The following is a 23,110-nucleotide window of genomic DNA, read 5'->3' as shown; positions in this document are numbered from 1 at the left end:
CCTTTGCATTTATCATTCTGCCTGTCTGGATCACACTGCTCGCAGATCTTCACATGATAGTCTCCTTCTGGCCCCCAGGTCTCAGATGGAATGCTGTTTACACCTGGGGAGCTCGTTAAAGACACAGATGCCTTGGCTCCACCCCCGGAGACTCCAAAACGGCAGGTCTAGGGGTGTGTCTGAGGACGAGATGCCCACTAGTGATGTCAACGCTTGTGTTCTGTGGACACATTCTGATTAACGCTGCTGGGAGAGGAAAGCATGCCCCAGGAGTACTGGGGGGAGGATGTGCCTGGCCCAAGTCTGTTGGGGTTCAAGGAAGGCTTCTGGAAGGGGTAGCAGCTGAGCCCATCCTTGAGGGAGGAGAAGGAGGTGGTCAGGCAGACAAGACTGGGTTTTGGGGTTACCCCATGACTCTGCACGCTTCCTGGGTGTGAGCTTCCGAGTTACTCCCACCCCATCCAGCCCAGGCCCTGCTGGCACAGCCTCCCATTGGGAACTAGAACAATGACATTATATATGACCACTCTCCGAGCTTCTTGAGACAACCAATTCCACAGGAAGTCTTAGAAAGCTTTTTTTCTCTAAATGATCTTTTTTAGTGTCTGTCACCCAGAGTTGTAGAGATTTTATATCATCTATGAAATCCTATTAAGATTTTATTTCCTTATTTTCCTTTTATGATGACTGGGATTTCCTTCCTGAGAGAAGGCCTCAGGAAGTGGGAGTGCCTTGGCAACAGTCAGGCCTTGGCGAGGGCGCGCTCCTGGGGCAGCCGTAGCCTCAGGGGCAGAGCCACTGACAGGCATTCAGGGCTGGTGGCATCCTTCAAGGTCCAGTGGCCCATTTACCCCTGACAATACCCTCTCCAGAGCCTCCCATGACCCAGGAGAGGCAGCGATGGGACTGTGGAGTCAGGTGAAATGATCTAAGAGCCAGAGGGTCCGGGGTGAGCCTGAGCGCTACTTGGAGGGCTGGCCTTTTGGGATGCTACCCACTGGGATGGCTTCAGACAGCTGTTTACCTTCTCGAAACCTCATTTGTACCTGTGTGCACACGTGTTGCGGTGAAGGTAAGATGGGGTCAGTGCTTCGGAGGCTATGGCCCGTATCAGGACTCCTTATCTACTCTCTCCTTGGATAGAGCCAGCGAGGAGGCACCTGCTGCTTTGAAAAGCAGGGTGGTGAGATCCGGTTGGGTCTGGAGGTCATTGGCCAGCCTGGTGGCGATCTCTTCTGACTTCAGGGTCTCTTTGTGTGAATCACAGGTCCTGGGAGCCACTGTTCCCCAGCCCTGCCTGCTGATGAGACTCCCTGGCGAGGACAGTAACCCTAGTGAAGGCTCCGGTCTCCTCTCAGGGTTATTAAGTATAAATCACCAAGGTGCAGGCTTTGGTGTGGGTCTCAGTGTTCTACAGGTGATTCTAATTATGCAGCCAGGTGAGCATCTCATTTTAGGGGCATTCGGTCCGTCATGGATCCACCTTGAGGCACTAGCCCCAACTCGAGTTCTCCCACTTGCCCACAAGGACAGCTCCAAGGCATCTGTTAAATGGGCACCTGCTTTGTTCCGGACACAAGGTGCAGAATGCCAGTGGATCTAGGTAACTCCAGGTTGAAGTTGAACCTGAGACTACATTAACAAACCTCACCTATGTTTTATGTGCTCTGGGTGCACCTGGATGGGCCTCTGAGGAGTCTCCTGAGTTTTGCTGGAGAGCCCCTTGTATGTTTAGGTGTAAGTGTCATTCCCCACATAGTGGAGTTTGCTGAGTTCTTTCTCTCCTTTCCTCGTTTCCTGCGGACACCTGCAGTCCATGAACTGGGGGAAGGCATCTCACCCCTCCTGGCACGGCCTGCAAGAATGCAATCCCCATGTCCTGTGTGCAACATCCCAGATATTGGTCCCAGTCCTTGGGATCCCACAGATTAAGCTGCATTGGGTCTGGTGAGGATGTGAGGAGCTTAACCTTCCTCTCTTGGGGTCACACACTGTGTCGTGTGGGTCCCCCAGTAGCATGGCTGGTGTGCTAGCGTTCAGCCACTCCAGCCTCCTCCTGAAGTTTCTTATTAGAGGACCAGGGCATGAGTTCTCGGTCCAGATCCCAGACCTGAATAGCCCATCATGGCCTCCTTAATGTATGTCTTTGGCTCTTTCACTCCAAACCAAAGACATAACTGACTCTGATCTAAACCGACTCAAACACATCACTTTCTGGCTGGTCCACCCAAAAGTGCAGCTTGTAAGCCTGGTGTACTCAGCAGCCTCTCTTAGAAACCCAGGCCCAACTCAGTCACAGGTATGGACTCAACTCTCGTCAAAGCTGGGACTACAAATTCCAAATCTGTTTCATTCTCCTGGTCTCTCAGTTCAGCCCCACTATTATTCTGAAGGAATAATAATATCAATAACTACTATTTATTAAGTACTGAAGCGGGGCTGGCATGATGCTAAGTGTTTACGGGGTTTACCTCATGTAAACTTACCCAAGTTTATAAGAATAGTGTGGGGGTTATTATGACCCATGTTACAGATGAGGAAGCAGAAGGTGAGAATGTTAGGTTCCCATTGTCATTTAGCATATAGGCAGTGGCACTGGGGTTTGGATCCAGATCTGGATAACCCAGATGTCCCAACTCACCATCCAGCTGAGCTGTTTCTACAGCCCTTGGGTGGACTCCTGGTACTTTTTCCTCAGGGGCTCATGGATCGTTCAGAAGATAAGCAGGCCTTCAGACTTGGCAGGAGACTGGGATCATGAGTCAGGGTTTCCTGTTTTCTATTGTCAAATTCGATGGCATGTGCCCATCTCTTTCAGTTTCCTACATCCTCCACACTCCCTCAAGACTCCATTTAGACAAGAACTTAAGGTTGACTGTCAGAATGTCAGAGCCAGCAGCGCCTTGGATGGACCACCAAGTCCACCCCCGTCACCACAGAGGAGAAATGGGTTGGTCTAAAGACACACCACGAGTCCACAGGAAGTGGGTCTGGGACCCAGGGTCCTGCTCCCAGAGCTTGGGACTCACCATGTGACCTTGCATAATGACTGCTCTCTGAAGCATACAGCAGGCAGACAGATAGCCATGGAAGATGTCTGTGCACTAAGCTAAGCCTTCAGAGTGGCAGAACTTTGACAAAAAGACACCTGCAGTGCAGACCCACTCTAACAGCTGAGGCCAAGGTTGTCTATTGAATCAGGGCTGTGGTTCTGAAAGGTCTGCTCCTCCCCTAGACATCTTCCTCTCCTATCCTGGGGCACATCTGAGAATGCTAGCTACTTGCTCATGCCAGTTAGAAAGTCTGGGGCTTAAGTAGTTTGGGGACCTCAAAAGGTAATAGGACAGAGCAAATCTAGCCCTCATGCTAACTGATCTCAGAGGATGAGTCTTCCCACCAAAGGTTTTGGTATATGCTGAGCAACCTGCTCTCTGCAGAAGAAGAGGGAGAAAAGCCCTGATTTATAGCACATTCCCTGTTGCACAAATATGTCAATCACGGCCACTTTCAAGTTACTGACATGATATTAACCAACTTGCAAATTTCCTGAAAATTTGACATTTGGCTCTGTGAGATACAAGTTGACTCCAGCACACCCTTGTCTCCAAATCTTCAAATGCCTCGCCAGATTGGGATGGTTAAACTTTGTAGCAGGTTTCCATCCTCATGGGTATACCATGAAACATGGGTGGATGGGAGTGTGCCGAATGCCGGTAACTTGGATTTTCCATCGATAGGTCTTTTTCTATGATACCTCAACCTCTGTTGCCTATCTTGATGGAAACGTTGCTGTTTCTACCCTGTTGCAGAACAAATAGAAGTGTGATGGGCAGGTCCCAATCTCCAATGCTGATTTCATATAATTTTGACAGTTTGATCTCATGTCTCACAGTGTGATTTTTTTTTCTCACCCCTCCTGTGATGGCAGAATGTCATGTTGGGATACAATGCTGGGGAACTGTTTCCCTCTGATCCTTTCTGTCAGGCTGCCTTTCCCCCTTTCCAGGTTTATCCTTGCCTAAGTTCAAGGTTTTGCTGCATGTACCTTGTAAATTTTCCCTGCCCCCAGCCTGGGGCATCTGGAAGGGGGAGATGAGACTTCATGGTTCTAAATCGCTCCTTGGCACATGTTTTCAGACAGGAGTGAAGAATCAGAGATTCGGTTTGAACACAGAAACTGCAGACAGATGTGCTATTTTCACATCTGGCTACCTGGAGGTACAGCTGCATGTGGCCACCCACTCTCTTCGCACGTGTGGGGGAAGGGATGAGTTCCTTCACGGGCCTGCTGTGGAAAGGATGCTCGGGTCCCAATCGGAGGTGCCAGTCTGACTCTGGGGATATTTTCTCAAATCTGGGTGGTCTGGCAGACAGGTTGAAGGGTTGAGGGTAGGGGACATCCTTGAGTCCTTGGTCAGCTCCTCATACCTGCTGCGGGTTTGTGAAAGCACAATTACCCGTTTTATCCCTGTGACTCCGATCCCACCTCTGTGGGGGTTAGGTAAACCCATTCTCTGGATGGCACTGAGCCAGAAAATTAGCAATGATCAATGAAAGGGGAAGGATGATGAAATAAAAGTGGAGTCTCAATTATGCTCTAAATGAGCTAGGCGATGTTAAGTCTTTAAAAGAGGAGGGGCTAGGGACAGGAGGAAGGAAAAAATGATCACTTGGAAGAATTCCGCGCCCTAGTCTGGACTTAGCCATTGATTTCCTATTCCAGTCCCACAGATGGACCATAAAGGCCTTGTAGAGTGCATGTCTCCCCTGCTCTATTTCTCCACAATCTGCATAAAGGAAATGTAAGTTCCTCCGCCCTGCTTTTCTGTCCAGTGGCCCTGGATCCTGGGCGGGTCTCAGGGAACGAACGTGTGTGGGCATTACGCTAGGGATTCGCGTTTACCAGCTGCTGGGAAGTTGGATTTGTGGTTTCAGGGTACAGGATGTTTCTGTGCGAACCACGGTTAAAGTTGCTTTTGTGAAATTTTAAAAGTAATTTGTTGTGTTTGTATGAAATGGCTGTTCTTATGAAATTTCAGTGATTTAAACAAAAACAACTCCCCCCCCCTTAAACTCTGCTAAAAGGCAAAGTAATTAATGTTGAATTTGGTGATTTGCCCTGAAAAATGCAATCTTTGGGACAGCCTGTTATCAGTCATTTAGAATGGAAACCAAATGTTTTCTTCCATATCTATCTATAATGTAAGACTTATCCCCCATCTGGCAAAACCTCTTTCTGGTGAAATGTTCAGAGTGAAATTGCATTAATAAGTAGACATCAAGCAAAATTTACTATATGCACTTTCAATGGTCTCTGTAAACCAAGTTGCATGTCGGGCTTGTATCAATAAACATCTCTACCTGCGGGTTTTCAAGACAGATTAACTTAGAAGAGCCATTATGGGATAAAAGAAGAGGGCATGCTGGGAGAAAAATGAAATCAAACATTCACCCGTGCAAACACTTCCTTCCTGGATACTGTTCAGATTTTAATTTCTTTCTTTTTTTTAATATAAAATAAAATACAAGATGTTGGTGCTGTTTGGAGATAGCCCACATCTGTACCATAATGAGATGATTCTCCTGAGTGCAGTTCTCAGTGGGGTATTTATTTAATCCGTATTGGTTTTGGACCACAGCCTGTAATGAGAAGGGACCTGGGCGGAGGCAGGAGACGGCAGTTGGAAGTCTGTACCTTTTTGAACATGAAAGTACAGAAGGGTCGTGCATGTATTTAGGTTTTAGTGAAAATTCAATAACTTTAGCTGCAGACACTTTGCTCTGGAACACTAATAAAAACGGGAATGGTAATAAAGGACCCGAATTCGAGCTTCTTGGAGATGAAGGCTGGAGCCATGCCAGGTTTACAGCTGCCCTGATGTTGAAGAATGTCCTGGTATGTTTTCTAGGAGGGTGCGTGGGGCAGTGTAAGGGCTAGGATGATTTCAAAGCAGTTTGTAACAGCACCTGAGCCTCAGGGTCCTGTGAACACTGAACAGGCCTGGCTCAAATGGGATCACTGAATAGGGAGGGCTTCAGGAATGCTCAAATTTCCTGCCAGCAAGTGTCCTGACCGACAGACTCATCTGATCTGGAAAGGCCCTCTTCAAACCGGTCACTCTCTGCTGGGATCTTTTTGTCTCTCTGCAGGACAGTGGTGTGGGAATCTCATGGATAAACTGGAGTTTGAATCAAAAGGGCTCAAGAGAAGAGCCACCAACTCACAGCTAGCTGTAGGACCAGCCTTTGGAAGTTGGAGGACTCTCCCTGAATGCTCTAGCCTCTCCCTCACCATCACCAGGCACTGCCACTCTCTCCCATGTTGGGAGGCTTGCTTGCCCAACAGCACATCCTTGCACCTGAGCCCAGGCTGAAGTTACAGACATCTTAGCCTCACCAAACCTTCTGGGGGCTCTGACCCTCCAGCCTTAGGAGGAAATCAGCTCTGGAAAGAGAGATCTGGGATGAAGTCCAACCTAGTGCTGTGCCTTGGTCCTGGGTTTGACCATGTTTGCTGAGAGTCCTTTGAGAACCTTCTCCTCCTCTACCTTCTCCTCCTCCTCCTTCTCCTTCTTGTTGTTGTTGTTGTTCTTCTTCTCCTTCTTCTTCTAGTTTTATTTATTTATTTTAGGAATCTCTACACCCATCATGGGGCTTGAACTCATGACCCCAAGGTCGAGATTCCCATGCTCTTCCTACTGAGCCAGCCAGGTGCCCCAAGAACCATCTTGCAGTCACCTCTCATTCTTCTCTGCTGCAGGCTGATGCTCTCAGCTTACACCAGGGCTGATGCTTTGTTGATGGGTTTGCCTACGTTATTAGAAGGTCATCTGAGAACCATCTGTTTGAGAAGCTCAGACTTCTCTTTGTCAGCCTGGAGATTCTCAACCTGTGCTAAGCTTTGCCCAAGATCTGGAATCTCCACGTGCTAAGAGGACTGATCGTTGCTACATTGCCAGGCATGGGACACGGTACATCACGTCTCAGTTACTAGCTGTGATGGCTCCAAGAGCTTAGTGTGCCATTTTTCTCCTTTTATAGATGAAGAGAGTGATTGGATTCTGGGTCTGTCTAAATTCCAGGCTCATGGGATTAATGCTGACCAGGGAGCCTGTGGGGTGGGTCCCTCCTGGAGGGTGCTCTTGGCACCTTCTCAGGCTCATTGCTGTGAACTGGGGAACACATGGGCAAGGTGGGAAAGCCTGCTACCGGGAGGTGCCTGCTCTTCTTCCCAGCCCACTCTCGCGTCTCCAGGCATTGCTCTGGACCCTTTCTGTCCGCTCACTGGGGTTGCCTTTCCCTTCCCCGCGGAGACCTGGAGCCTCTCGCCCAGCGGGGTTGACCTGCCAATGATAAACACCATTTAATTACAGAACAGGCTTTTCTGCCGTTTCTCTCAGCACGACTTCTATTGCTGAAGATTAAACTTCATTCCAATACCACTGAATTACCTTTTTAAACCTATTATTTCAATGTGATTAACTTCACTTCTTTTCATTTAGCTGTAAGCAAAATCTTGTTTACAAGGCAAAAAAAGTCTTTGCCTTAATATCGGCAATAATAATACAAACGAACATTGCAAGAAAATAATTTATGTGAAAAACAGGAAGAAATGGCATTGATACATGAGGCTCCTCTTCAATTAATAAAAAGGAGGAAATATTTAAAAACAATTTATCAAAGGAATATATACAGTTCATACATCATGCATTTGCAAAGAATGTACTAATATCCATTCCACAAATAGCTGCATGACCCCGGGATTCTAATTTCTGTGTGTGTGTGACGGACTCTGGGTTGTGGTTAAAATCCAGAGCCAGCGTTAGGTTAACAAAGTGCCAGGAGCGGCTTGAGTCTGCCAGACACCTGCCATGTGTGATGCCACATTCTCTCTTCTGAAGGTGGCCAAAATGCATCTGAAGTTTTTAAAGAAGGGGGCTGTGGATGGCAAGCCCGGGTGGGCAGCCCAGAACCTAGGGTAGTTTCTAAAGCCCACTTCCACCATCTCGTCTGTACCTCTTTTCAGGACTGAAATCCAAAGTGTTAAAAAGCATGATTGTAGGGGTGCCTGGGTGGCCCAGTGGGTTAAAGCCTCTGCCTTCGGCTCAGGTCATGATCTCGGGGTCCTGGGATTGAGCCCCGCATCGGGCTCTCTGCTCAGCAGGGAGCCTCTTTCCCTTCCTCTCTCTCTGCCTGCCTCTCTGCCTACTTGTGATCTCTGTCTGTCAAATAAATAATAAATAAAATCTTAAAAAAAAAGCATGATTGTATTAAGAATTGCAAAAGGAAGGAATGCTTGGTGATTAAAAAAAAATGTTTTTGTTTGAAGCAAATCCTGGCAGACTGTTTCCCAAAAGTTGTCAAGGCCGGGTGGCCGCTGGGAAGTGGTGGCATCTGTCACTGATGTTATGCAAATCTTCTCTTACTGGGGCCAGAGTGTGCAGAGGGGACTCGCGGCTGCATGTTGGCAAAACATACACCGTATGCTTCCACCCGCATTTCTCCCTAATTTATTTTGACCATTTTCTTTTATGGCCTTCCACGAGATGCACTTCACGGGGCGTTCTTTTACGGGGCGATGCAGAGAAATTAGCATTTACATCATATTTAACAGTTTACAATGAGTTCTTCTGCCCACACATCAAACAACGTGCTTTTATAAGGAAAACACGGATATCGGAATGAGTCTTTCCACATATGGTACTGTGTTTGGCTGACGTGTAGACTCCGTGAGGGTCCAAGAAGAAGAATGGAGAGTGAGCGAAAGGCTTTGCATGCCAGCTGGGGTGCCCAGCTTGTGGTGCCAAGCCGCCCAGGTGTCTCTGGGAGGAGGAGGTTGAAGGGATGCCTAGAGCTCAGGCTGGGGTGCAGTGGGGACAACCCTTCTGTCCCCTTCTTCCCCTTCAAATGTTTTGTCTCCTTGTTGCTCATCCTTGCCCCTGACCAGATTTTCCTGACTTTTCCTCCCTTCCCTCCCTCCCATCTCCCTGCCTTTCCTTCATCTGTTTGATTAGGCATATTAACTGAGCACCGAAGCAGGTCTGGCCCTGACCTGGGGGTTGGCATGGTTGGAGGAGAATCAGACACCCTTAGACTGTCTAGTCCATGATGTCTTTTGACATATAAAGTCACGCACAATCAGCGTGACCAACTTTGCCTCGTGGCATACATCATGTCGAACTCATCTACAAACTTCCGATGATGGTGGTGATGCAGACTGGCCAGGAGAGGGGGCGACAGACTCTGACCTGGAGTGGAGCCCTAATCTCACCAAGGCTCTTGGATCTTCTGTTTTCCCTGTTAGCACTCTGCCTTGTTCCACCCAGAAACTGATGAATAGTGTTTGTCAGGATCTTTATTTACATGTTCTCATCTCATCCTCAAAACGACTTTTATTTTAGAAGAGTAATGGAAACAGAACAGGTGTGGCCGCTGGCCATGCCGGCCCTGGTTCTGATCCTTGTTGGGATTTGCAGGGCTGGAGCCCGTGGGGCCCCTTTGAGAGCTGTTCACTGTGTCTGTGGGAGCCTCCAGGGTCTGTGCCCCTCTTGCCATCACAGAGAGGGGCTTGTCAGAGAGTGGGCATCAGCAAAGCAGCAGAACAGACTGACCAATCAGTCCCTGGGAGCGGCGGACTGCCCTCTGGGGCAGCTACCTCTCGAGGTGCCCCAGGATGCCCCCTCCAGTGGGGGGCCAGGAACTCTTCAACCCGGTAAGTGCGTTTTTTTCAAGGTGGAGGGGAGAGTCTCTGCAAGGCTGGGGGATGTGCCAGAAACCATCAGGGCAGGTTGACAGATGTGTTTCCAGCATCTGCCTCGCTCCTGGTGCTTGGCAGATGGGGCGCGGGGACCAGGCAGCTGAAAACCTGGATCAGTTTCAAACAGCTCCATTTCCCAGGCTGAAAGCAGAGCATTTCCAGAGGGCAGTCACGGAGGCAGCAGCTCCAGAGGGCCCCAGCCAGAAAGGTTCCACTGGAGCCCTGCAAAAGCCTGGTTTTGTTGGCTCAGGGAATTGTGGGTCTGAGTGAGCATTATCTGGCATTCTCTAAAATCCCTTATTTCTGAATCTGCTTTGTAGGTCTTCCTTTTACCTTTGGTGCCTGAATTCAGACATGTGATAACCTTGAGATATGCCCACTCTCCAGATAGGACTATCAAGCTGAAGGCTGGCTTGACCTTCTAGAGCTCTGCTGTCCCATGCAGAGTAGCCACTAGTCAGAGGTGGTTATTGAGCTCTTGAAATGTGGCTAGTCCAGAATGAGGTATACTGTAAGTGCAAAACCTTCACTGCATTTCAAAAAAGAGTGTAAAATATCTTAACAATATTCTTTGTATTGCTGACACATTGAAATCATAGTACTTTGGATAGATGTGGGTTAAATAGGATATATTATTTTTCATTTTGTAAAAAACATGGCTACTATGAAAGCAAACCTGACGATGGGGCTTGCATTCTATTCTTTGGGACAGTACTGTCCTGGAGGGCAGATCTGTTAGGACCATTCTTGGTGAAGCTGTACCCGTGTCACCAGCAAAATTTTCCCAGTAACCCTTATTGCTGAAGATGGCCAGAGCCTGGAGGTATGAGCTTGCCCTTCCTCTCTTGACCAGACTGTGAGTCAGACTGGCTCCACTGGGACCCAGGCCACTGTTTCTGAAGGGAAGGGGCTGCAGGGGTTTCTCTGAACAGTTTCTGCTGATCTGGGACCACCAGGATCTAGACACAGCCTCTGGGTGAGGTCCCAGTGCTTGGGGTTTCTCCCTCCGGCCTTTCTTCCTGTTCCTGGGGGTGGCTACCCTTGTCCCTGGCTGACCCACAGGACCAGGCTTTTAAACCTTTTTGGCCCTGTACCTTTTCTACCTTGACAGGCTGCCAAGTTCCAAGTAGGAGTCCCAAAAACTGGAGCAATCTTGGGAAGTAGGCAGCAAGGCTCATCTTGCTGAAGCCACCTCCATCCCGGGTGACCCCTGCCCCTAACCCCACATGGGGCACTCTTTCAGCTTGGGGCAATTGGAGACATGCATCCTTAGGGATGGCGGCCCTCAGACACAGGGCGTTATCTCTTTGCTCTATGTGCATCTCAGCCAAGCCCCCCCGAAGACGGGTTCTTTCGTTCAGAGGTACCTCCTCCTTGGACTCCCCAAGGGTATCCAGAATTCCCTATCTACCACAGTGGAGGGGCTCTCATAGGGGTGGGTAGGAATGGGCTTCATTTTTATTCCTCTGTCACTGAGACTGTACTTACCGAGCACCTGCCCCCGAGCACTGACAACACTGTAGCAAACAGAAAACCCCCACCACCCGGGCCTCTCAGAGCTCCCTCTAGTGGGAGAGGTACGCGCTCATCAAGAAATAGCTCCCAGGAGGTCTCCTTGCAAACGGTCAGAGCTACTCGGCCAAGGAAACTGGAAACTGACTAGGTCTTGGACGGAGGTGGCTGGGGCGAGGGAAGGCTTCTCCCAGGATGGGATGTTGGAGCTGGGATTGTATTTTGAAAGCTTTGCCTTTGTCCCCCTCCCGCTATGACAAGGAGGGCATGCTGAGGATCAGGTAAGACGGGGAAAACATTTACCGGCGTGGTTGGAGGCAGAATTGTCTGGAAGGCAGAATTTTAATGAGAATCACGAAGCAATCCAGAAAATCAGCACATCCTGGCACTGAATCTTGAGTGGAGCGGGCGGTACATGGGAGAGGGAGACTGGGCTGGAATCCTTAGGGGGACAAGGCAAGGAGTGGAAAGCTAGGGTGATGAAAGGGGAATGGGGGTGTGCCTCCCTCCTGTGTAAGACACCACTGCCAGGCAGCAGTGGCTAGACGAATTTGTGCAGGCTGCACACTGAGTACCTGGGGTTGTGATGGGCCTCGTGTCTCATTGGACCTCAGAGAAGCATCAAACGGTAGAGTGTGCCTGCTGGGGCACCCCCATGTTGGAAAGATGCCTGAACCAGGAGACCTAGTTCCAGCCCTGGTTTTGTCCCCCGACCCTCTGTCTGACCTGGGGCAAGCCCCTTGCCCTCCCTGGGATATGGCCTCCTCATCTGTAAAATGAGGGGGCTGGACTGGATGACCTCCAGGCCCACGTGCCCATCTCAGGTTCCGGGACCCTGGGAGTCAATGACGTGCTTGACTGAGCTGTTCCCAGCTGTAGCCCAGAGGTCGGGGTTCAAGCCTGTTATGAAGCTGCCACTCAGATGCGGCCACTTCTGATATTAATTTCCTTTCTCCCCACGAGGCGTGGAGGGCTTACGAATGACTCTAAGAATTGCCTCCGGCCTTGGGACGGGAGGTGGCCCTGCAAGCAAATGGCTCTGGAGCCCCAGAGCGCCCCCACCCCAGGCTTCCTGCGAACTGACCCAAATCATCTCTTACATGAGTAAGCCGGAATCGCGCTCCCAAGAATAGGAGGCAGGTGACCAGCTTTTATCCTGGTTGTCCTCAAAGCCCTGAATGAGCAGGCTTTCAGGGCAAAGGGAGCCCTGATGTCATCAGAAGTGCAAAGTCACGGACACGGCACGGCTCCGTTGTGAGCTACAATCTGGTAACTGGTTGAGCACCTGCAGGTGTCTTCCGTGAGCCCCTTGCTTCCTCTCTATAAAACGGGGAAAACAGAATCACCCACACTGACCATTATTATGAGGATTAAAATGAGCTCCCGTTACTTATATCACACAGAAGCACCTGGGAAAATGCAAAGCTGCATGTCAGTGATTATTATTATAAAATAATAATAACACTAAACGTATATATCCCTCCCGATGAAAAGAAATGGAGCTTAGAGATGTTGTGGCTAGTAAATATCCCCTTCATTTAGGCACAGTGCTGTAACTTCTACCTCACCAGGACTGATGAGGCCCCCCACAACCCCAGCCGATGTTTCAGCTGGGCAGTGGCTCCTGGAGAAGCAGAATGCCCTAGGTCACAGCTACCCAGAGAGGCCTGAACCCCTTTCTGATGGGCTCTAAGGGGGGATTTCCCTGTCCTCTTACACTGTTTGGACTGGACACACAGCTCTCAGATTCTTTCTCCTTGCAGATCTAGGGACAGCCACGGTCCCTTTCTTGGAAGGTCTTGATCACTCAAAGCTGATACTGTTCTGCCAGTAGGGCCTTGAGGGTGGGCGTGCATCCCTTTACTTTTACGTGGTCAGTGGGGGGCTGAGAGCATAGTTCTGTGTGAGACCCCTTGGTCAGATAGCCAGATGCCCCACTCCCGTCCCTACCCCTGATAGCAGCTTCAGTCTCAGGTGAGTCGTGACTGTACCTAGGGTGAGCCTGCCCTTGTCCTGGGCTTATGGGTGGGCCTGGACGGGGCAGGCCACCTGCAAGGGTGAGGACTACAGGGAAGGAAGTGGATCCTGATGTGTCTGTGAATGGAAGCCTCGCCCCCCCCCCCCAGGCCTATAGCCCCCTGCAGGTCCTGCCCCGGGGCCTGGGGACCAAACACTAGTTCCTGCTAAAACTTCATTCCTTCCGAAGCTGAAGCCTCTCAGAACCCCGGCCCAGAAAAGCTGTTTGGGTGGCCACCGGATACAGCCAGCAAGGACATATCTGATTCCTTTCTAGCTCAAAATGAAAATGTTTTTTCAGGGGTGGTGGTAGTGGTGGGGGGAATAAATAAATTAAAAAAAAAAACCGGAAACAACACCTTATCAGAATAATAAAATTAAATTATAACGGGGCTGTCAGTGACACAATATCTGAGGGTGACAAGATGTAATCTCAGTAAAAACACCGGATCTGTCTGTTTATAGATCTAATAAATTATGTTAGAATTGTGCTCTTATAAATCCAGGCTGTCGAGGAAACCCAACAACGAATTCATCAGTAGCTGGAGGAGAGGTCTGCTTCTCTGTTCCAATTGCTCACCATGTAGATAACAAGGAGCCTTACAGACGGGCTGGTTAAATGTCGTTTGTTTCAGAGCTGTAACACGGCACGGATCATTGCTCACACATAGTTACCCAATTATATTAACCTGTGCAGCAATACGGTGTAATGACATGACATTAAGGCAGCCACTGGAGAGGGGCGCCAACTTCCCTCCTGGCAGAGGACTGAGCCCAGCCATCGGCTTTCCCCGGGCAGCAATCTTGTCATTTAAATGCAAAACAAAAGCTCTTGAATGCAAGGAGCTGAGAGTCACTTCTCCCTGGCAGTCTCTGAAATCTGAGAGTCTAGGCTTTATTCTCTGTCAGCTCTGAGGGGCTTGCCCGCCAAGTTTTTTTTTTTTTTTTTAAATTCAGTGGCTCAGTTTTCTTCAAGGCCAAGAGTCTCCTCCTTCTCTCCCTGAAATTCACAATTTCTTGCCTGGGGTGTGTAGTTCTGGGATTGTCCCAAAGATCTGGAACAAGGAGGTGAACGGGAATGGAAGGAGAGAGGTCGGGGGACAACCCAGGCTTTCTGGGGAATTATGGCTTCGAGGGGTTCTAGTTTTCCTTTGTTTTGTCAGAGATAAAAGGAGCGGGGAAACAGATCTAGCTGACTCCAAAGCTTTGTGTTTCTTAGTCTCGGCACTGACATGAGGCTAGGTAACTCTGTTTCGGGCTGTCTTTCTACACCACTGGATGCTTAGCAACATCCTTACCCCTGAACCCTAGACATCAGTAGCATCCCTTCCCCCCACCTTTGTGATGACTTAACAAAGTCTCCAGACATTGCCGGAGTCATCCTCTGTTGAGAATACCTGATCTGGGGCCAGGCTTTCACTCTACAGACATCGAGCAGTACTCAGTGCACCAGATCTGTGTTGGGTTGGGGGCCCTTTAAGTTGCTCTAGAACTTTCTTTAAAAAGGAGTGGCCTGTCTCTGAACTTCCAGAGTCTCTCTTCTCTTCAGAGAGGTGACTCTGCCCTTCAGGCTCTTTGGGTTGGAATCCCAGCTCCTCTGCTGCATAGCAACCAAACCTTTGGGTCTTGGTCACTTCGTCTGTATGACGGGGATGCTAATAGCCCTGATCTCCTTGGGCTCGTTGTGAGGGTTAACTAATTTTTGCAGGTGAGGTGCTGAAGGCCGGGGCGCAGGAAGCCCTAGGCACTTGGTTGTTCTTCTTACCAGAGCCCATTCATTCCTGGGGATCCCGGGGATAAGGAGTTGGCTCGAACCTCAGGGACAGAGTTTGGTCAGGGGGTCCAGACAAGGCAAAGCAGGTGTCCTTGAGCAGAGCTCTAGTCTGAGCAAAAGAAATCAAGGGTGTAGGTTGTGAATGTGGACCATGTGTACCTAGAAGGGGCTCAGAGGTAATCATTGCTGCCCACTTTAAATCAATCGGTCAGTCAGACACGTTCATAACATTTTGTTACATGCTAAGTGCTATTTTAAGAGCTTTTCAAATACTACATCACTTACTCCTCATAAGAACCCTATGAGAGAGAGGGGTTCTAGCATTATGTCCATTTTACAGGTGGGCAAACCAAGGCAGAGAAAGTTTTGTTTTGTTTTAGCAACCTATCCAGGGGCCTCCTTTTAGTAAGTTGTAGGACTGGGATTTGAACCCAGGCAACTTGGTTCCAGGTTCCACACTCAACCACCACATTTTGCTGCTAACTCCAGCTCCCCTCACTCACAGGGAAAAAGATATGGGAGTAAGGCCAGGCTGGGATTCTGGGGGTGGCCAGTGCAGAGAGCTGCTTATCCCCCATGTGGGCTTGCTTCCCTCTTTCTACACTGGTCGAAACTGTTTTATCTTCTCCCCTTCCCATTGGAATGCTTATGAAAACACGCAAATATGGCCATGTTTAATGGCACCAGACCCTGGAAAATGAATCAGTGATATGTACATAATTTCCACCAATCCTTTAAAACCCGGATTAAGTCTTGAGGCAGAAAGTGGGGCCACAAGGGGGAAAGGGCAGGAGGCAGCCTCAACCTCCCCATCTCCATTTTGTGGTACTTGTGTTCTTGGGAGCTCAGGGTCTTCAATTCCCTCCCCCACACCAGCCACACTTTCCCCCCAGTATAGCTACCAATGCTGTCATACCACTGGGGTAGAAGTGCATCATGGGAGATGATGGACATCTAGGATGTGATGTTGGCTTTGGGAAAGGGTTGATTCTGGGACAAACATGGGAGTTCAGGGGTTGGACCTTGAATTTACACATATTCCTAAAGAATCACAGATTCTTTAGGAATATGTGACCTTCTCATAGTAACATGGCCAGTTGGCTGGTTCATAAGATAGCTTTACTCTCCATGAGCCATCAGATTCACAGTAAATATGAGACAGTAACCCTGGAAAATTGGAGAGGATTAGAGAATGTCATTTGAACCAGCTCTCTGGCATATGTTTTGGGTCCAAGAATTCAAACAGTGAGGACTCAGAAAACCTCATTTGATTTACCAGAAAAATCTTATCCCTGGACAGACTTTACTTCCTTCTTTCTTTCCTTCCTCCCTCACTCCTTCCCTCCCTCCCTCCCTCCTACCCTTCCTTCATTCCTTATCAAGGGTGATTAGGGGGAAAAAAGAGGCCGTGAGACACTCTGGGAAAATCTTCACCATAAACCAGAGAACATCGTATTCATGATGTAGAGAAAGAACTTACTTTTGAAAAAGACTGATTCTAGTAAACGGAAGAAGATTTCACAGCACATCTAAATGCGTCTTTTCAGCAAAATTCGGGAAAACATGCAGTTTATGATACAAGATATGAAAAATTAGTTGATGATACATCAATGTAAGATATGAAGATATGAGCAAAGTTGAGAAGAGTTAGAAATGAAATAAAGTATCAATGAAACTGAACAAGACTAAATACAAAGAAACAAAATTAACATCAACATTAGATACAGCACAGAGACAGAACTGGCAATGCAGAAAGTAGAATCAATAATCCCTTAATCCTAGGTGCCACAGTGTCATTATCTGTTCAATGTGGATAAAAGTGCCTGCTTCAAGGAGTTGATTTGAGTAGTAATTGAAATAAAGCACATAGAGCTCTTAGCAGAATATCTGGGATGAGGCATGCCTTTAATAAATATTAGCTATTAATTTTACAATTAAAAACCTTGTATAAAAAACTAATTTCACAAGAGAGATGGTTTTGGATTTAGTCTGTTGTGTGTTTGAACCAATAGTAGGCAAAGCAGACATTATGAGACTTGCAATCAGAAATCTTGCATAAACTTGAAAAACTAGCAAAATACAAGAAAAGCAAAGAGATTAAATACACAGAAGACAGAAAATGGTGCTCCATCATAAAGCCATCAAAGCTGCCTTTCCTAAAGAAGAGACCATTGGATATATTCTTTCACATACACGAAATACCTTAAGATATTTCCCAAAATATTTAAAATAAAAGCAAAATCTTTAAAAAGACTGTCAGAACAAACAACTGAAGTAACAATTGAAGGTGAACTAGAGGAAAACTTGCTCATCCTCAAGAAAAACCTAAGTGTATTAATGGAATTCCATAGACAACCTAATTTGGGAAATGTTGCTTACTGTATTTCCCTCTTGGAGGGAAATATCCAACACGGACTTTCCTTGAAATTCCAGCTCAGCAAAGGTTGACCTATATATAACCAGGTTAACTACACCCTGTATGATCTGACTTTCCATTAAAACTCTGGTCTCAACAGCTTCCATGCTCCTCCTTGCTCATTCTCCACCTCGCCACACTGTCCTTTCTGTTTTCCCTTGGATATACCAGGCATGCTCCCAGTTCAGAGTCTCCCCATGAACTGTTCCCTCCATCTGGAATGTTCTTTGTCAGAGCCACACATCTATGTCCCTCATTTCCTTCAGGCTTTTAGTCAGACATCATCCTACTGCAAGGCTCCCGATGACCCTGTTGAAATGTCCATGTGGCCAACTCCCTATGCCCTTCCTCAGCTTTATCTTCCCTCCAGCATGTGTCACCATCCAAAACACAATTTTATTTATTCATTTTGTTGCTAACTGGTCTTAGCATGGTCCAGCTCCATGAAAGCAGAGATCTCTGTCTATTCCAGGCACTGTTTCACATACGTAGGCATCCAACAGATACTTGAGTATGTGAATTAGTAAGGGAATGAATCCTAGAGGCAGACAGGAAAAAAGAAACAAACCCAGGTTTCCTATAAAGGACAAAGGTCAGACCGCTTTCAGACTTTGCCACAGCTCTGAAGACTACAAGATAACGAGTGGGACAATACTTATGGGATTTTGAAAGGAAAAGGTTATGATGCAAAAACACACTATTCTCAGCCAAGGTTTTCGTTTGCAAAGACAATAGATAGATGTGCAAAGTGTACCATTGATGAGGTCACCCTAAAACACAAAAGCAAAATAAATAAAATCCTTGAGGGCATACTCACCATGAACGAGATGGACCAAAGTTGGAGACTTACCCAAAGTTGGGTAAATCAAGGTATAGAGTCAGAGTAGTGAATATTAAAACCAGTTAGACATAGAACTGAGACCCTTATGTTATTTCAATATCCATAAATATAATTACTTAGCAATGTCATTGTCTAAAAACAATTTTTGGAAAAAATGAACATAATATAAACAAACAAAATTAAACTTTAATCATCCGGGTTTAAAATTTCTGGATTATATTAATGAAAATATGAAAGTGAGTTAGGGAGGAATTGGGCATACACTTTAAAATGCTTGTTTACTCCTTGTATAGAGGAAGAGTCAACAAAAATGACTTAATCTATTGCATTGGTCAACAGACAAACACAGGTTCAATTTTCACAAAGAAAAGACAATCGCTTAGAGAAATATTAGAAAGTATTATACTCTTTAATTAACCAATGCAAAAAAAGAAAAGCACAAAAAACAGTTTATGGGAATATTTTTGTGTGTAATTACTAGTATTTTTTTTTTTTTAATATTTAAAGGTTTTTCAAAATTTCAAAATGAGGCACAATGCTGATGGAAGATACAACTGATGGCAAAAACATTCCAGAAACAGAAAGTACAAAATAGCAATGCAGTAAGACCCAAAATTCTGGATCTTTAAATAGAATAAACTTTAATCAAAATAAACGAATCAGTTTTAGATCCGATTAAAACAAGCAAGTAAACAACAGAAATTTTGCACAGTACAAATTTTGCACAAACCTTAAACCTAAGTTGAAATGACACAGAAAGATAAAATAGGATTTAACATGAAAAGCACAAAACTAAAATAATTCTATTTTAATAAGGAAGCGATCCATAGTAAGAAATGACAGTCATGACTCTCGTGCCAAATAACATACCATTAAAATTCATAAAATGAACACTGTTAGCAATGCAAAGAAAAGTGATAAAACATACTAGTGTCAGGAGCATTTAATATACCTCTCTCTATCTTTGACAGATCATATAGCTAAAATATAAGTAAGGATATTGATGAGGATATATTTTTTTTTTTTGCCTGTATGTCACATCAAGAGCCTCTTGACCCTTGGAGATTTAGACAAAATTTTTCCCATTCCCACTTTCATGTCTTAAGGTTGTCACATGCTCCCTAAAAGCTACTATCACATAGCTCAATACTCAGCCCTCTGCCCATTCCCCCATAAGTTGTTTCCTTTCCATAGGCCCATACTCTTCATATATGATATGACCCGAAGAAATAGATCAGTCCCTCTGTTTCAGTGGGTTCCTTCCAGACTACCAGTGCCTATGAATTCAAATTGCTTCTCTTACTTTCCTTAGAATTCTGATAAAACAAAACCTTTCAATCTCTCTAAAATTATTCTCATTGATAACGCAACTGCCTCCAAATTTTTTTTAAAGTTTTTAAAAATTTATTTGACAGAGAGAGGCATAGCGAGAGAAGGAACACAAGCTGGGGGAATGGGGGAGGGAGAAGCAGGCTTCCCTCGGAGCAGGGAGTCCAGTGTGGGACTCCATTCCAGGACCCTGGGATCATGACCTGAGCTGAAGGCAGCTGCTTAAGGACTGAGACACCCAGGTGAGACACCCACCCCACCTCCAAATTTTTTGAACGCAAATTCCTAATTGTAAAACATTTTTGAGCTTACAGCTTCAACATAAGTATATTGTAAAATTATGTAGACATACCATTGTACTAAAATGTTGAACTCCATGCTCTGGAGACTAATACTTGCTACACTTTTGACTATATACCACTATGTTTAAAACCTTTCAAGCATATACTTTCAATATGCACATATTAAATATTAATCTTCTATGGGGTGACTATGACATATGAAACATATACAAAAATAGAGGTTAAAAGGGACAAGATAAAAATATATATTTAATACGGGTTTTAACTTTTTTTTTCTTGTACCCTATTAGATAATGCTATGATCCCCTCTGTGATGGACATCCCAAAGGGGAGACTATTTTCCAGGAAAAAAGCTTCTTTTCTGTAACTCTTGCATAGTAAGACAAATTAATCATATATAAACCAGAAAGAAAAATATCCATAATTTTCCTAAAATAAAAATTATGTGAGTCACATTCTCTGAACACAATATAATAAAGTAGGAAACATTAAGGAAAGGAAAGGTTAGAGGGAAAATATTTAGATAGTGGAAAGGAAAACAAAAGCTTTGTGTTAGAGAGAACCTAAACTACAAGTCATGGGATATTTAGATTAAAGGAATGAGAATATTATTCAGGAAACTTAAAAGGAATATGGCCAAAACTGTACTCAAAGATAAATACATTTTATCAAGTGAATTCACAATTAAAATAAGAACACAAAAACCAAAGAAGCATTTTATTCAAGAAATCAGGGGAAATGTGGATTTTGGGAAAATAGATGAAAATTTACATTCAGGGACAAGAGCAGAAACTAATGATTTAGAAAGTAGAAACACAGTAAAATTGACAAATACAAGGGAAGTTCCGTAGATGTCAATAAGATCTCTTTTATCACTTATAAAAAAGTCAAAGTATGGATCTAGAACATTAGAGTAAAAAAGGGTATTTTACATCCCAAAGATAGTTTTTAAGAATAACAAACCAGGGGCGCCTGGGTGGCTCAGTGGGTTAAAGCCTCTGCCTTCAGCTCAGATCATGATCCCAGGGTCCTGAGATCAAGCCCCACATCAGGCTCCCTGCTCAGCGGGGAGCCTGCTTCCCACTCTCCCACTCCCTGTGCTTGTGTTTCCTTTCTCGCTGTGTCTCTCTCTGTCAAATAAATAAATAAAATATTAAAAAAAAAAAAGAATAACAAACCAAACACCAAGCCCAGGTGGTTTTACAGGTACAGCTTTTCTAGTCTAATTTTTAATCTAATTGATAATTGCTTCAGAGCATTAAAAGAAAAGCAAAATTAGCAAAATTTCATACCAAAACCATATAAAGACAGAAAACTCAAGGTCAATCTATTTTTGAATGGAGATACTAAAAAATGTAGAACTCCATGTCTAATTTTAAAAGAGTAATACACCATGTACACGTAAGAATTATTTTAGGACTTCAAGGATAGCTTAATATTAGGAGATCGATATTAAAAAATTAAGTTTCTATCTGTTACTATGTCATGTGAAAATGCCTGAATAAACTTTTCCCACATGTGGAGAGGATATTTGAGATTGTATGCCCTAATATTTATTGCTGTCTCCGTGGAGTATGAAAAAAATCACTTCGTGGGATGGAGAATTCTGAGATGACCTCGTGGAGGTTGGCAATCATCCTTCAGAGGAGCTGAGAACAATGGGAGGCTCATAGTGTCCACATTTAGCCATTCCAAATCACAGGCAGCAAACAATGACTTCATATATGAGTCCCCATTGAAAGCCACAGACACTCCAAATGACTGGCATTGATTTGAAACCAAGTTACTACTTGGTAGTAGCAGTACCAACGGGCTATTCCTTATTGTATGCTACAAGAGAAGAAGCAACAGGGATTTGCTTAGTTAGCAATGGCTGATGATTTTCTAAAGTAATACCAGGGGAGCCAAGAAGTCAGTCATAATGTAAGAACAGATCATATGTAAGAAACAATGTTACCATTTTCATGAAGACTATAAAAGAGTTTGGTTAAACTCAATACCTATTTCTGATTTTAAAAATATTGCTTAACACAGGTTTAAAGACTCCTTACTTAACAAAATTTTGGTCTTAAAACTAATAGTCAATCGACACATAATGGTGAGACACAAAAACAATTTTCACTGAAATCAAGAATAAGATAAGAATGCCCGTCCACCCAGGAGAGACCAGAAATATCTCCCTAGTTGTGATAAACAAAAAATGTCTGCATCCATTGCTAAACGTCCCCCAGGGGGCAAAATCATACCCCCTTGAGAATCACTGTCCTAAGAAGTTCTAGTAAATGCAATGAGAACATTTAATTTAATCTGGTAAATGCAATGAGACAATGTAAGTCTTTAAAGTATAAATTATAACTATCGAAAGAAAGAACCGTCATTACTTGCAGAAGATGTGTTTAACATCCTAGAAAACTGAAACGAAGTAACTAGAACTCTATTGGGAGTAATGAAACGAGTTCCGGAAGTGGCTGGATACGGATTAAATGTGCACCCAAGAATCTATCCAAAATTCCAAAAGCAACTAGTTAGAAAATATCAAGAACCAAAAGATTTTTATTCCAATAGCAACTGTAATAGAAAATAGAAATAGTAATAGAAAAGCTTGAGTAATAATGAAGGAAACATATAGTTTTATGGAAGAAGGTATTCTTGGACCCACCTACAGACTGATCTTTTAAAACTAAAAACATGTTACTGATTGCTTAACACTGTCAACGTCTTCCCATTGCCTTGAAGTTAAAGACCTATCACATGCCCACTCTGGCCCTTGCTGACCCATGCAGAGGTTTGCTCCTGCTCACTTCCTGGTCTCTAGGAGGGCACAGAATATTTGAATGCAGTGTCACATGCCATCTAGTTCTGCTCTGTTCCAGCCTGTACACTCCCAGACCTTTCATTTTATAGAACGTAATTTCCAACTCCAGGACCAACCCCACCATCCTTCTCCATAAATATTCCATGAGCCAAAGTCTCTCTTGATAGTGTAGTTTCTAGAATTGAATGCAATACCCTGAGTGTGGTATGACCAGAGCAAAGTACTGTCCCTTTTTTTGGTTTAATATTTTACTTCTCTGTTCATTAACATTTTAGAATGCAGATGAACCTGCGTTTAATTCCTGGCTTTATGATTTATCAGCAAGATCTATGGCTTCTTTGAGCCTCA

The sequence above is a fragment of the Lutra lutra genome, chromosome 9 (assembly GCF_902655055.1).
Source record: "Lutra lutra chromosome 9, mLutLut1.2, whole genome shotgun sequence".
NCBI lineage: Eukaryota > Metazoa > Chordata > Mammalia > Carnivora > Mustelidae > Lutra > Lutra lutra.
The sequence above is the reverse complement of the archived record's forward strand: the minus strand, read 5'-3'. Positions refer to the sequence as shown.